This window comes from Panicum virgatum, chromosome 2N, assembly GCF_016808335.1.
Source record: "Panicum virgatum strain AP13 chromosome 2N, P.virgatum_v5, whole genome shotgun sequence".
Classification (NCBI taxonomy): Eukaryota; Viridiplantae; Streptophyta; class Magnoliopsida; order Poales; family Poaceae; genus Panicum; species Panicum virgatum.
Window position 1 is genome coordinate 22,491,838 of NC_053146.1, and position 15,748 is coordinate 22,507,585.

Below are 15,748 nucleotides of genomic sequence, written 5' to 3' on the forward strand. Positions count from 1 at the left end.
ATTCCGGTAGTCCGTGAATATGTAGATGTTTTTCCGGAGGATTTACCTGGTATGCCGCCAGACCGGGATATCGAATTTATCATTGAACTTCAACCTGGTACAGCCCCTATTTCAAAAAGGCCATATCGAATGCCGCCTAAAGAATTGGCTGAACTAAAAATTCAGCTACAAGAACTGTTGGACAAGGGTTTTATTCGCCCAAGTGCTTCACCTTGGGGCTGTCCAGCATTGTTCGTAAAGAAGAAAGATGATAGTCTGAGGTTGTGTGTTGATTACCGGCCTCTCAATGCGGTGACCATCAAAAATAAATATCCACTTCCCCGCATTGATGTATTGTTTGATCAATTGGCTGGAGCAAAGATTTTCTCCAAGATTGATCTTCGTTCGGGTTATCATCAAATTAAAATCCGGCCTTGCGATATTCCCAAGACCGCCTTCTCCACCCGATATGGTCTCTATGAATATTTGGTTATGTCTTTCGGTCTCACCAATGCTCCGGCTTATTCTATGTATCTCATGAACTCGGTATTTATGCCGGAACTTGACAAGTTTGTCGTGGTTTTTATTGACGACATTCTGATCTATTCCAAAGATGAGGCAGAACATGAGCAACATTTGCGCATTGTTCTTCAACGTCTCAGAGATCATAAGCTGTACGCAAAATTCTCCAAGTGTGAATTCTGGCTGGACACAGTCAAATTTCTGGGTCACACTATATCTAGTGAAGGCATTTCAGTTGATCCCAGCAAAGTACAAGAAGTGATGGACTGGAAACCTCCTACTTCAGTTCATCAGATCCGCAGTTTTCTCGGCTTGGCGGGGTATTACCGCAGATTTATTCCAGACTTCTCCAGAATCGCTAAGCCCATGACAGAGCTACTAAGGAAGGATGTCAAGTTTAAATGGAACGCAAAGTGTGATGAAGCATTCCATACTTTGAGAGCACATCTAACCACTGCACCAGTCTTGGCTCAACCTGACAACAATAAACCATACGACGTTTATTGTGATGCTTCAGGCACTGGTCTTGGTTGTGTTCTAATGCAAAACAATCGGGTGATAGCTTATGCTTCCCGAGCTCTTCGGCCACACGAGCTAAATTATCCCACTCATGATCTTGAACTAGCCGCCGTTATTCACGCTCTCAAGCTTTGGAGACACTACCTTATGGGTACTCATTGCAATATCTATACCGACCATAAGAGTCTCAAATACATTTTCACTCAAAGTGAGCTGAATATGAGGCAACGAAGATGGCTGGAATTAATCAAAGATTATGATCTGGAGGTCCATTATCATCCGGGCAAGGCGAATGTTGTAGCCGATGCGCTCAGTCGCAAGGTTCACTGCAATTGCTTTTCAGTGGAGTCGTATAATGACACATTGTGTGCTGAAATGCAAAGGCTGAAATTGGAGATCATCCCTCAAGGTTCTTTGAATCATATTTCGGTGGAACCGACACTCTATGACAAGGTCATCATGGCACAATTATACGACAAAAGTGTTGGTATCATCAAGCAGAAAGTAGTAGAAGGTGAAAATAAATATAAGTGTTTCCGAGTAGACCATAAAGGGATTTTTGTGGTTCGAGGATCGCCTAGTCGTTCCAAAGAATCATGAGCTGCGGAAACAAATCCTGGACGAAGCACATCTCTCTAAATTTTCTATTCATCCGGGTAGCACCAAGATGTACCAAGATCTCAGACAAAATTTTTGGTGGACTCGCATGAAGAGAGAGATTGCCAAATATGTCACAGAATGTGACACCTGCCAGAGAGTGAAAGCTAGTCACTTGAAAGTTGCTGGAACTCTCCAACCTCTACCAATTCCGTCTTGGAAATGGGAAGATATCAGCATGGATTTCATCGTAGGCTTACCAAATACTTCTCAGCACCATGATTCCATTTGGGTCATTGTTGATAGGCTCACAAAGACCGCTCATTTTATTCCAGTACATACTGAATATCGAGCCAAGAAATATGCTGAGATCTATATTGATCGGATTGTCTGCCTACACGGTATACCAAAAACAATTATATCGGATCGTGGTCCTCAGTTTGTGGCAAGGTTTTGGGAGCAACTCCAAGAGGCTCTCGGAACTAAATTAATTCGAAGCTCAGCTTACCATCCACAGACTGACGGACAGACCGAAAGGGTGAATCAAATTCTTGAGGATATGCTTCGAGCATGTGTCATCCATTATGACAAAAACTGGGACAAATGTTTATCCTTGGCTGAGTTTTCTTATAACAACAGCTATCAGGCCAGTCTGAAGATGGCACCCTTCGAGGCCTTGTATGGTCGACGGTGTCGAACTCCTTTGAGTTGGTCTCAGACTGGGGAACGTCAAATATTTGGACCCGAATTAGTGGTCGAGGCTGAGGAGAAAGTCAAAATAGTACAAGCTAATCTCCGAGCAGCTCAGTCTCGGCAAAAGAGTTATTTCGATAAAAGAAGGGATCCTTTGAAGTTCATGGTTGGTAACCATGTCTATTTACGAGTGTCTCCAACTCGAGGCGTTCAACGTTTCGGAGTTAGGGGTAAGCTCGCACCTCGCTATGTCGGGCCATATGAAATCATTGAAGAATGTGGACCCGTGGCTTATCGTTTGTGACTTCCTTCACGACTTGCCGCCATCCATAATGTTTTCCACATATCCCAACTTAAGAAATGTGTTCGAGTTCCTACGGAAATCATTGATCAACAGGAAATTTTAGTGGAGCCCGATCTCTCATATACCGAATATCCACTCAGAATTCTGGATCAAAAAGAGAGAGGTACTCGTCGGAAGGTGGTAAAAATGTATAAAATTCAGTGGTCTCATCACACCGAAGAAGAAGCCACCTGGGAGACGGAGGATTATCTTAATCGACATTATCCGGGTTTCATTAGCTCCACCTCAGGTATATCATTTTCCCCGCCTCAATTCATTCATCCAATCTCGGGACGAGATTCTTTTTAAGGGGGGTAGGTTGTGACACCTCAGGTGTCAGTACTTTTAAATACAATCAATGTACCTTAGCTAAAGTTAAAATAAAGATTTGAGAAATTAATTCAAAGAGAAGGACCAAATAAAATACAAATCATACAAAAGAAATTAAAGGAAAAAGAGAAAGGAGTGAAAAGCTACTCAAAATTTAACTAAAAAAAATGTGCACAAATTTTTGTTGGCTCATGAGAGGTGTTTCAAATGACATGTGCTCAATTGAACTTCAGCCAAAATCAAGTCAAAAACTGAATAAAACTAAAGTCCTTTTGTGCAAATATGCACATATACCAATAGTTCAAAATGTGAGTTTCAAATCAAAATTTGCATAACACAAAAGTTGTAGATCTTGAAAAGTTATGCAAAAGTGGTATTCAACACTTTTCCATTTGAGCCCTCCCATTAGGAGATAATTTTAGTTTACCGAGAGGTCCCTGGAATTTCAGAAATCACAAATATGCCCTTATCTCCATCTCTCTCTTTCCCGGCCTGCTCTGTTCGCGCCGCCCGCCGTACGCCGCCGGTGGACTTCGTCCACCGCGCGCCCGCGGCCAAATGGACCCGGGGAAACCGTTTAGCGCCACCTGGCCCGCCCCTTGGCATCTCCTCGCGCGCACACGCGTCCCAGGCCGCTCCCCGTGCCGCCACGACACCCTCCGCCATGCGCCGCGCCGCTGCCTCCTCCGCCCGCTCGCCGTCGACTCGCCCAGGCCAAATCGACCGCCCCCAGTCACTCCATTCCTCACCCAGGAGCTCTTTGGCCTATAAAGACCCCCAGAACCCCCACAGTCGCGCCCCTTCTTCCCCTTCTTCCTCCTCCCGCCGCTCCGCCATGGCCGCCGAGATCCAGCTCTCGCGGACCGGCTAGCCCAGCCCCACATTGCCCCCTCCGACCACCGCAGCAGCTTCGCCACCTCCCAGTTAAGCTCCACGCGCGCGGAATCGAATCCAAACCCCCTCCCGAAGCCGTTCCCCTTTTGCGCCGCCGCCGGCGAGCTCAGGCTCACCGCGGACCGGCCAGCTCCGGGGAAGACCGAGCCCGACAGCTACCCCAGAAGCATCCACGAGCTCACGCGGTGCTCGTGCGCACCTTGTTCCCCTACCCCGAGCCCTCCTTCGCCTCCAGCGCCGGCGAACCGAACAACCGACCCGCCATCAACGCCGACGAGCTTGAACCCGTGCACCAAACGCTCGAACGTCGACCAGGGTAGGTGTTCCTCGATCCTTTCTCCCCCACGCGCCTCCCCGTGGCAGCCCCGGTAAGCCCTGCACCGCAGAACACCACCGGCAAGATGCCACGGCGGAGAAGGCCGGCGAAGGACCCGGTTGTAATTTCTTTTTTTCGTTCATGGGTGTCTCTGCAAGTTTTACAGTGTATACCAGTGAACTTCTAAAATGCGAAACAAATCACAGAAAAATCAGAAAAATGCAAACTCAACTGATCTGGAATGCTTGTAACAAAATCTACAAATTTTGTAACATTCACATTTGCAGAAACTCAACCGAATTTAATCTAGGGAAAAGATTAAGAAAATCACCTTATGCATGTTCATGAAGTTTTGCTCATCAAATGACCTTGATTTTTGGATATGTTATAACTAATGGGATGCTAAGATCACAGTAAAAAGATGACACCAAACCAAAACAGTTATCAGGTTAGAACAATCAAGATTCTCTAATCTGTTGTTAGCATTCTCGATTTAATTCTGGAAAATATGTACATGAACTTGCTCTGAAAATTTTACTACAGCCTTGTGCCACTGAATCTCTGCAAATCTCAAAATTTCAAATTTACTAGAATTCATTTGCTTTATACCATGATTTATGCTTGTCTTATCAACTTAATTCCTTATATATAGTTCTTATGCTCAGAAAAATCCATGTTTATTTCTGGAGTCTCTTTTTAGCTCTGTGTTCCTGTCTAAGAATTTTGAGCTGCATTTACTGAGTTTTGCCTTGGTGAATAATCATGCTTAGCATCTTAGGGCTAGATTTAATATTTTTGTTCTGAGTAATCTACAATGTTTCTGATCTTTATTTTTGGGCATGATCTTGTTTAGAGTATGTTCTACCTGTGATAAAAAGTTCAGATGCAATACTGGTCAAATGCATCTTGAGAAATTTATTCAAACTCATGTTAAGTTAACTGAATAACTAATTTATCATAGTGAGTTAAATCTTGAAAAATTTTCTGGAGTATGTTTAACTCAGGACTAGTCTCTGGTAAAAATTTGAGAACCAAATCCTTAGTGAAACTTTCTGTAGAATTAATCCTTGTTAATGGCTTGCTATTTTTATTCTTTTTATCACCTCTGCTATATAAGTGTATAAAATCTGGAAAAATTTCAGTACTGAGTTTATGCTTTGAAGTTGCTTGCATAAAATTTGTAGCACCAGAATCCATGTTGAACGTTCTGTACAAAAATATGAAGTAACTAGAGTAATCCACTTGCATGAATAGTTATAGTTTTTGCTCTATGGTAGATGCTGAAATTTATACCATGAATGTTCAAGTTTGAATCTGAGTTACTTTAGTGTTTCATCACTAGCTCTTTAGTAGTTGTGTTGTTAAGGAATAATGAAAGCATGCTATGTGTTGAAATTAAAAATAAAAACCCAAAACCCCACTCATTCATGAATAACCTTAGTTATGTTTGCTACTCTATAAACGATTGCCCCTGCAATGAAATGTGAAATCATCACTAAATTAACTTTCGTGGACTACAACTTTATCGTGAAGGAAAGAAATTGTTATCCATGAATAACTCATAATCTTGCATGGCATATAGAAACGATTAATCTCGCGGACGGAGACTACGAACTGGTGCCCGCGGACTCTCGTACGGATCAGGAGGTCTCCTTGAACTGTACTAACTTGTCTCAAGACCTGGGCCAAGCCCCAGAAGCTTTTCTGTCTGACAGTGCCCAAGAAGGCAAGCCCCGGAGCATAATCCCACTATTTTTCCGAATTACCATTCTGCTATCTATTTATTAATGTATGGTAACAGTTGGTTTTCTGCATTTAAGTTCTCTAGGCGTTGATCAAAAACCCTAGATGCATGATCCATAGGAACCTATGTTTGATACCGGATCTTTTTATCGACTAGTTGCCATGCTAAATAGGCACGGTAGAAGTCGAGTGGTTCCCTGCCTCTCGCGAGCAAATAGGAAATGTACTGACTTTATTTCCTGTTGAAATGTAAGGACAACGGGCGGGGTTGTGTAGTTGTGATACCCCGCTGGTGTAGTCAAAAATGGCTAAGGTCGAGGTGTGTGGCTCATTTTGTTAAGCGTTTGAAAGTACTAGCCACATACCGAGAAATATGGTAATCGGTAAGCTTAAGTACCTGATTGGACCGGCGAGTGGAACGATCTCGCACCCTCCTGGTAGAAGTAGGGTTTATTTTTATGTCGCGACGTACGGGTGCAGAGTGGTCGGACTCTGTAGTCGGGGAGGGTGTTCCGGATCCACGGACTGGAAAGAAAGGGGAAAAGTAGCGTGGGCGGGAGCGAAGTCGATCCCCATGCGTGTGGTCTAGGTTCCCCTGGCCAGGTTGGAATTCGATTCAGAATTGTCCGCCTCTCACGGCATGAGATTGCTTAATGATTTCGGTCACACAGAGTAACAAGTGGAATACGATGATGAAAATACTGCTGGTTGATTAAATGGTTGCTCTACCATGTTTGAGTAGAGTTAGTTGCAAATTTAGAATGGTTATTTCCACTAGAATCTGGCTAAGTAAAACCTGAAAGTAAGGATCAACACTTAGCGGCATTTTTGGCAAACAAACCTTACCAACCAAAAAGCTTGCATGTCTAGCTATCGGACTATGTTATATCCGGAGACGGGTCAGTCTTGCTGAGTATTAGTATACTCAGCCTTGTTTGTGGCACTGTTTTTCAGGTACTAACTTCGAAGATCTGTTTGCAAGTCTTACTTGGCCGTGTACCTTGCCTCCGGGCTGGTCTGTTGAGTGGGATGGCCCTTCAGCTGGTGCTGACCACCCTCCCACTGAGTGACGCTTTTCGTATGGGCTTTATCGATACGTCACTTCCTTTCGTTAGATGTTTTATTGCTTCCGCTGAGACTATAACACTTGAATAATTTGTGTAGTTCGGACTTCTGTAGTACTTTGCTACTCTGAACATGGTTTGTAATAAATTTTCCTTTCCACTGCAAACTCTGAGATGTATGAAATGTTCTGTGTTGTAATCTCTGGGCTCACCCTCGTGTGAGTGTTGTCTGCTGATCCTGGAAGAGCGTGGCTTTTATCGAGGCTTCACTCGAGGAACTACCGGTGAGTGCCAATTTGGGTCAGAGTTGCTTAGCAACAAAGATCAGTGCACCCGGGCCCAGTAGTTTTGGGTGGTTCCGCCACAGGGCATGTGTACCTGAGCTTCTGGTGCACCGATGGACGTCGGGCTTGCCGGCATTTATAGCCGGGTGCCAGGGCCAGGCCGGCCGCCCTGGGGCAGGCCGGTCGGCTCCTGCACGGTGGCCGTCGAGCCACATCGTCGATCCACTCCGTAGACTTGTAGGTATGGTGCCTCCCGTCGGTGGCGATGGGACTTGGGTGGACGGTAGAGGCCGGCCGGCCCTGATGAGGCCGCTCGGCGTGCCTCTGCACATTCCCGTGTGTCCCCCCCCCCTTGTCCCTTGCTTATTCTTTACTCCATGATCCCACTCCCTGTTGTTCCCTGGCAAACAAAAGAAGGTGGGGCCGGCCGGCCTAGGTGGGACCGGGCGGCCTGGTACTCGGCCAAAAATTTTCGAAATTTTTTTGTGAAGTTCTTTGGATGCAAACTTACAAATTTTAAATATGCATTGGTTAAAATTCAAAACATGGTTATGCAAGAAGAAAAGAAAATTTATGCAAGGAAAAATTAAACTATCCTATATGCAATGCAATGGTGGATACGTGCCACGGACCTCATGGCGAGGGCTCGGGTTTTGAGTCCAAAGCCGGACTCTCCATGTCTTTGGTTTGATTGTTCTCTGCTACTCCCGCAGGATAGCGGACCGTTTGGTCCGCTATCTGCAAACACATGGCAGTAGGGGCAAGTGCATGATGGTTGAGTATGTCATACACTAACTTTGGCATGATACTGACGCTTGCTCCCAAGTCGCAGAGGGCATTCGAAAAGTGTTGAGCCCTGATTGAGTAGGTGATGGTGGGGCAGCCTAGGTCTTTCTTCTTCACCAGGAGAGGGTCGAGTATAGCAGCGCTACACTCTTTTGTCAACTACACAACCTCAGTGGTGGGCAGCGTCCGCTTGTTTCCAAGAATATCCTTGATATACTTGGCATACGTGGGTACCTGCATAGCATCAAGAAGCGGTATATTCACATATAACTTCTTGATTACCTCGATGAATTAGCCGAATTGTTCGTCGGCCACTGGCTTCCTTATCCGCTCTGGAAACGGTAAGGCAGTTGTGTCGTGATAGTCCCGTGAAGTTCTAGGGGGTTCCACGGGTTCTTCCTGGGTAGCTGGAGTGTCGGATTCGACAGCCTCCTCCTGCGCTTCGTCTTCAACTTCGGTATGGCTAGCGGTTACGGTCTTCTGCTACTTCCCTGCATCCTTTGGAAAAGGTGGCTCTTGCGGGGTCTTATCACCACGCGTGGTCACCGCACTAACATTTTCCTTCGGGGGTACTTCCGGTTTCCCGGGTAGTTTCCCCGTGTTAACGTTAGGACATGAGGATGCAAGCTGAGCTACTTGGGTTTCTATCATTTTATTAAAGCTCAGTTGGTTCTTAATAACAGAATTGAATCCCTCTAGTTGTGCAGCCATAGATTCTAAGATCTTGTCATCAGCAAGGAATTTCTTACTAATGTTATCATTGATTTGCTTTTGGCCATACACTAGGTCTTTTAATGTGTGCTGAAAGCTATTATTAAAGTTCATACCTTGTTGTTGACCGAAGGGGAGGTTGGGCTTGGAGTTCCAACCCTGGTGAGGACGAAATCATGAGTTGGAATTATTGTTGCTCCCGCTCCCAATGAAATTTGCGTCCTCTTGAGTCAATGGGCACGAAGTGCCCGAGTGATCAGTCTTGCCACATGTTTCACATGTCATACGAGACTCCGAAACCTGATTAACCTCCTAGTGCGGAGATTCCAGCTTCTTCATCAGAAGTTCCAACTTGGCAGCTAACATATCGAAACTCATCCAAAACTTGTGGAACTCGTTAGAAATAAACAAAATATGAATAGAACATAATGTAAAGCTCATGTTATTCCCGAGAAGTTGACGGCTAGATTATGAATTTATGGCCGTCAACATGCATCAACTAAAGAGTTGGATTATGTATGTCGCTGCACCGAGATGCAAACTTGCCATGGACAACTTGACTCGAAATCTGGCCCCAAAACTCATGGCAATTAAAACCGCGGCAAGCTTGTTAAAGAGAAATCAGCCAGCGTTTGTTGAAATCGAGGTGGCCAGCAAAAGTTTTCAAAGAAAGCAAATAATCTTTCCCAAAAATTCAAAAATAAACCCCATTTTCCACCTCCCGAAGAGTGCAAAGGAATTGTATGGTGAGGAGCCAAGAACCATACTCCTCAATGGGAACGAAGTTATCCCATCCAATTGCATGCCAAACATTAGCGAAGTCTTCGTACATACCTGTTTTGATGAGGAGTTCTGGATCGAAGGCTTGGGTGTGGACGAAGCTTCGGTTATTGAGGATGGCATAGACTTGTCATTCACGAGCGTTCTTTGTACATACATATTTTGATGAGGAGTTCTGGATCGAAGGCTTGGGTGTGGACGAAGCATCGGTTCTTGAGGATGGTGTTGCCTTGTCGTTCAGGAGCGTCGTGCAAGTCGAGGTTGGGAGCATCATCTTCATCAATTTCCATGGGCTCGGCTTGCGGTTCGGCTTTCACTTCTTCGTGTTGTTCTTCTTCTTCATAGTCCATCATAATCGGGGTCGGCGTAGTTTCAGGAGTGTGCAAGCTCGAGCCACCCCGAGAACGGGATGAACTTCCACCCGTCATCTTCTTGAGTGCACCGGAAACCTTCCGCCCTATACCCTTCATGATTGGACGAAAACATGTACAACTTGAAATGGGTTACGTTAGTGAAACCGAAATGAACGTTCTTACCCGCGTGTTGTTCCTTCTTTTCTTGCTACAAAGAAATTAGAGAGAGAGGTTTCTTGAAATCAAAATCGAGCAAAAATCCAATGAAAACCCGAGAGCAAAGTTTGAGAGAGATTGAGAGGGAGTGAGTGAATGAGAGTTGAGTGTGAGAGCTCAACACCCACTACTCGGCCTCTATTTGAAGAGCAAAAGCCCAAGCACAATAGCTAGTAGCCATTGGAAAAACTGTCAGGGAGACACTGACAGGTGGGGTCGGCCGACTCTATGGTTCGGTCGGCCCCCTTGTGGGCCCCCTAGCTGACAGCCAGGGCCCAGGTGCTCCCCAACGGCTCTTTACTTTGAAAACTTGGGTGCAAGGCCAAACTTTGTCTCGAACAGATGTTCAAAATTATTCCTCAAAAGATTTTGATGCTCAGAAAATATTTTTGGATTTTTATGAAAATAGAAAAAGTGCTAGCAAAGATTCTAGCATGCATGAGTGTTTTGAAAATTCAAGCATGCAGTCGAAAAAAATCAAAAAGTAAAAACAAGCAAATTGGTGGAAAAATAAATATAAGATACGTACCGATTTACCTTTGGCAAGGCCTCGTTGTTTTGAGTCTGACGAGCAAGACCTTTCTCCTGCTTTACTTACTATTGTTCGGCTCGTCCTGGAGAAGTGGTTGAGGATGAACTCTCAACCTTCCGCCACACTTTCTTTAATCTTCTTCTCTTGGGTCTTGTGGTCGTAGGTTCTTCCTGCTAGGGTTCTGGTGAACCCCAGAGTGCATGCCCATCGTTGTCCTGCTCGATCAGGACACGTTGCTCCTCTCGTTGCTTGAATCTGAAGAACATGTTCTCCTTCCCGACGCGGGAACATATTTCTCCTCTTCCTACATCGATCCTTGCCCTGGCGTCCCTCAGGAATGGTTGCCCAAGAATGAGCTCGATTTCGAGGTCACCTTCTATATTCATAACCACGAAATCGGCAAGGACGAAGGAGTCTCGCACGCGGACTAAGACATTCTTGACTATCCCTTTGGGATATCGGATTGTAGAGTCTGCGAGCTGCACACACATATATGTTGGGGAGAGAGTAGGGTATAGATGTTTTTCATACATTACCATGGGCATGATGTTCACGCTGGCCCCCAGATCACAAAGTGCGTGCTCATAGTATTGATAGAAGATGGAGCAGTTGATCATGGGCACCCATGGATCTTCTTAAACAGCTGCTACCAGGCCATCCCAAGTGTCATTCTATGGGGGATTGTACCTTCCTGCATGGTTAGTGCGGGGAGCCCGCCGCGGATGGTTGCCCACCCGGTAGACACCATATTTGCAGTTTCAACGGGAGATTCGGGTTACCCCGGAATCTTCCCGGACTCAAAAGCAGGTACTGCAGCAGCGATTTGAGCTAGTTGTGTTTCTATCATTTTGTTGAAACTTAATTGATTTTTAATAGCAGAAGAAAGAATTTCAACTTTTTCATTTATATTTTCTAGAACTTTGTCATTGGCAACAAGCTTTTTGTTTAGATATTCATTTATTTTAGCTTGGCCAAAGACTATATCTCTAAAGGAGGGTTGGTTCGAAGTGAAATTCTAATTAAAATTTGAATTGAAATTGTTACCTCCTCCTTGGAATGGTGGGCATGCTTGACCCCACCCTTGGCCTCCTTGTGGACGGAACCCATTGTTGTTGTTCATGTATGCCACTTCTTCACGGGTCTCAGGGCAGTCGTACCCCGAGTGTCCAGCATCACCACAAACCTCACACGCTGAGTACAAGCTCATGGCATGGACGGGAACAAATTTTTGTTTGTTTCCTTCATCGAGTTTCTTCAATAGGAGGTCCATTTTAGTGGCGAGCATGTTCGTTTCTTTGACGGCATGCAATCCACCCTTGGTTCTGGGCTGGGAACGTTCCTCGTTCCAGCTGTGGTTGGAGACTATCTTTTCAATTAAGGCCGTAGCCTTGGCAATTGTGAGGTCTAGATAGGCTCCTCTAGTAGTAGCATCCAAGTGGGCTCTTGATGTTGTCATCAGCCCATTGTAGAAACTTCGGAGCACGAGCCACTCGTCCATCCCATGATGAGGATAGGAGAGTATGTATTCTTGAAGTCTCTCCCAAGCTTCTAGGATGGATTCCATCCCCGTCTGTTGGAAACTTGATATCTTCCACGCAGGGCATTTGTTTTGCCCAGTGGAAAGAACATGGCGAGGAATGCCGTGGAACACTTGTCCCACGTACTGACGGCTTCTTTGTTCTGGTAAAACCATTGTTTTGCTTTCCCCAGGAGGGAGAAAGGAAATAGATGGAGCTTGATGGCATCAGTCGTAATGCCCTGTATGGTTATGGTCTTGCAGAGCTCCAAAAAGTTGTGGAGGTGGGCGTTGGCATCCTCGTTCGGCTTGCCACAGAATGGGCTAGCCTGCACCATGTTAATGAGGCTGGACTTCAGCTCAAAGTTCATGTCCCCAACAACGACATTGGGTCCAGTCGCCACATTGGCAGCTGAGGGGACGGAGAAGTCGCGGAGAGTCTTCTCAGCCATGGGTTCGGTTGTTGTCGTTGGTGATTGAAGAGGTGGTTCGCTTGTCGATAGCAAGAGTTGAGGAGGGACGAGCTTCTTGGGATTTTCAACAAAGTTTGTCTACAAGGAGAAAACAGACATACACTACCCTATTTTCAACCAATCAGGAGAAAACAAAAAGCACATTAGCCTATATAAGCAGTAGCTACCTCTTATTCATATTGCCATATTTATGCATTAGTAAAATCTTTACACCTATGTTGGTGTCTCCTATGCTCAATCTGAATAGGTATTCTGCAAGCGCACAGAATTCACCGGTGCAGCACTTCACCTCGGAGTATTCCGGGGTATCGTGAAATCCTCAGGGAAGCACTATGGTAAAGTGAATCGTAAATGGTAGTGGTAATCTTTACTGAGTTTATCGACCGACTAATTCAGTAGGAGTAAGCCAGATAACGGATATGATAAATGGCCAGTCTATGACCATTTGACACACAGAAGATTCTATACCTTAGAGTTGTAGCAGCTGGGAGGACAACGAGGGAGAAAGGACTCCTGAAACACTTCTAAACTTATTGAGCTAGCCTCACTAGAACTAATCTAAGCTTCTATCTTGATGTCGGAACCAGGAGCTTACTTCGGCGGCCTAAGAGAAGGGCTCAGATAGGGGTGAGAAGGGGCCCAACGTTTGTTCGGCAACTACTGCTATGAAAATACCCGAACGTGGTGAACTACGAGGGACGGACAAGGTTGTCACCACTTGCCGCCTACCACTGCGGTGCCGTGGGGTGGAACAAACTTTCTAACTAGCACTGAGTCAGACACTATGTCTGCTCTCGGTACTAGAATTTCTCTTGAGGCCTTCAAGAGAAATACCCCTTAATCTGGTGAACTAACTTGAGTTACACTAGTACGGGCGAGAAAACCCGTAAGACTAACTCTGACAAAGCAAGAAAGAGAACTTAAACTGGACTAGAGGTAAAACTTACTTCCGCAGACATGTACTAATACTTGGAAGGATAAATACTTGCGGAAAGTAAAGCTGACTTAAGTAAATAGAGAAGATTACTTATATTAAAATAGTCAAAGAAAAAAGATAAAAGAGCTTATACCGAGCTCCGATGACGACTCCAGATCCCCGAGACAAGCTCAACTCGACTCTAACTCCTAACTACTAACCTACTCTAGACTTGAGAAGAGAGAATTGCTCCTTTGAGTGTGTGTTTACAAGTGGGGATAGGGGGCCTATTTATAGCTGCTCAAGGTCGGTAATCTGGTAACTGTTGCAAGATCACGCTACCCCTAACTTGGCTTGAACTTCACGCGAAAGGGGAGATCCAGTGGCTGACTTGTGGGGCTGGGTGGCCTGGCCTAGGCCGGCCAGCCTGGCCATGCTGCCACCTGTCCACCGTCTTCGCGTGGACGGCTTCTGATCACTCTAGGAGGTCGGTAAGCCGGGTAGTTTCCTCGGATGCTCGAATCTTAGGCCGGGCGACCCGGAGTGGGCCAGGCGGCCTGTCTCCGGAGCCCCTCAGCCCTCCATTTTGCCGACATTGCACATCAACACTTCACATTGCCTCTGGACTGGGTGGTTTCCCCATTTGACATTCTTGGCACTGGCATGTGGGTCTTTGGTTTGAACCTTGTGCCTTCCGGGTCCACCGACAGGATATGAGATGTTCACCTTGTTCTAGAACCTTATGAATGTGTTACATTGCTCCAGTAAAAGTATTGGACCCATGTATGTGGAGGTGTCAGGTGTTGACGCTCACTAACGACCATTTCCAGGCGTCAACTTGATCAAAAAATCATGAGAGTTTGCATTTCTTATATGCATCCTTATCCAATAAAGTTTCTAAATCACACTTTACCTTTTAGAATATGCAAGTTGTGTTTTCAAGCTAATATGCAGGTTATAAGCACACTTTGGCCCGACACAAAATCACGGAAAATATCAGAGTACCGATTCAGGCTCAAATGGACCAAATGAAGCCCAAGAACTGAAGCAAACCTAGCTGGGGCAGGCTGTGCCTCAACTTTAGGACAAGGGGAGACCAAGACAAGCCCACTCCAGGAAGTTGGGGGCGGTTGGCGGCCCAGGAAGGCCGACCGACCTACCTGGTCGGCCGGCCAGGCCCGTAGGCCCCACTGCCTCAACCAAGGCACGTGGCGCTTCCCTATTGGCTCACAACGTCGGTTTGGGGTGTTGCGGCTGGTGGCTCCCTACTATAAATAGAAGCGGGGTAGAGAATAGAACACACACACACACACCACACACCTCTTCCTCTCTTGCATTCCTTGCATAGTCTTTAGGCTTAGTGGAGTTTAGGAGAAGTCTAGGAGTCATCGAGTCACCGGAGTTGCTCGAGAGTCTGGTATGGGTTCATCTCTAGCTCCCTCTCTTGTAATATTCGGTTATTTGTAATAGAATTAGACTATGGTTACTGATATCTGCTTGAAGTATATTCTGAGTTATGGAGTATATGCTTCTTGTCATGGTTGCGTTATTATTCAATGCTTGCATTGCATGATCGCCCTGTGCTGGAGATGGTTAGTCTTTTGTTCTTAGAACCCTATCAACTGCTCCAGTATTCATATGATTGCTCTAGTGTGATGTCTGTCTAGATTAGCTAAGAGTTGCTGGATGTCAACTATACCCACGGTTTGTAGAGGTAGCCGACTGGTGGTGATAGCCCTGTCTGTGCCTTTTAGTAATCCTCCACGTTCGGTATGGGGGGTAGGAGGTACATAAAGTCGCCGGGGTGTATGGGCTCCTCCCGTTACTTCGATAGTGATCTCCCTGTTGTGTAGTTTAATCTCTGATGAGCTAACTAATGAGAAAGTGTAGATATAGCTAGCCTAGCACAGCTGACTCGAGCTCTAACTTTTACCTTGCTCCCGGCCTAAAGTAAGCTTTATTCTTTTATCCAAGAGAGTAGTTTGTGTGTGTATCACACTACCTCCTACCTTGTTATTATCTTACCCCTATTTATGCATGAGAATATCCAATCTAGATGGAGCTCACCAACTGATCTATATATTCTCTCACTCATCGCCTTCCCTGCGGAAATATAAATGACACCCCGGTATAATCCCGGGTAAAATGCTACAGCGGTATTCCGTGTGCTTGCGGATCTAT

General features: G+C 45.6%; 1 non-coding gene across 1 annotated transcript; it reads left to right on the top strand.

The window, feature by feature from the left end:
- Positions 1-12,158: 12,158 nt before the first annotated feature.
- Positions 12,159-12,264, top strand: LOC120663236. The gene has a single exon (XR_005670452.1). It is a non-coding gene; the product is annotated as a small nucleolar RNA R71 (small nucleolar RNA).
- The last annotated feature ends 3,484 nt before the right edge of the window (positions 12,265-15,748 follow it).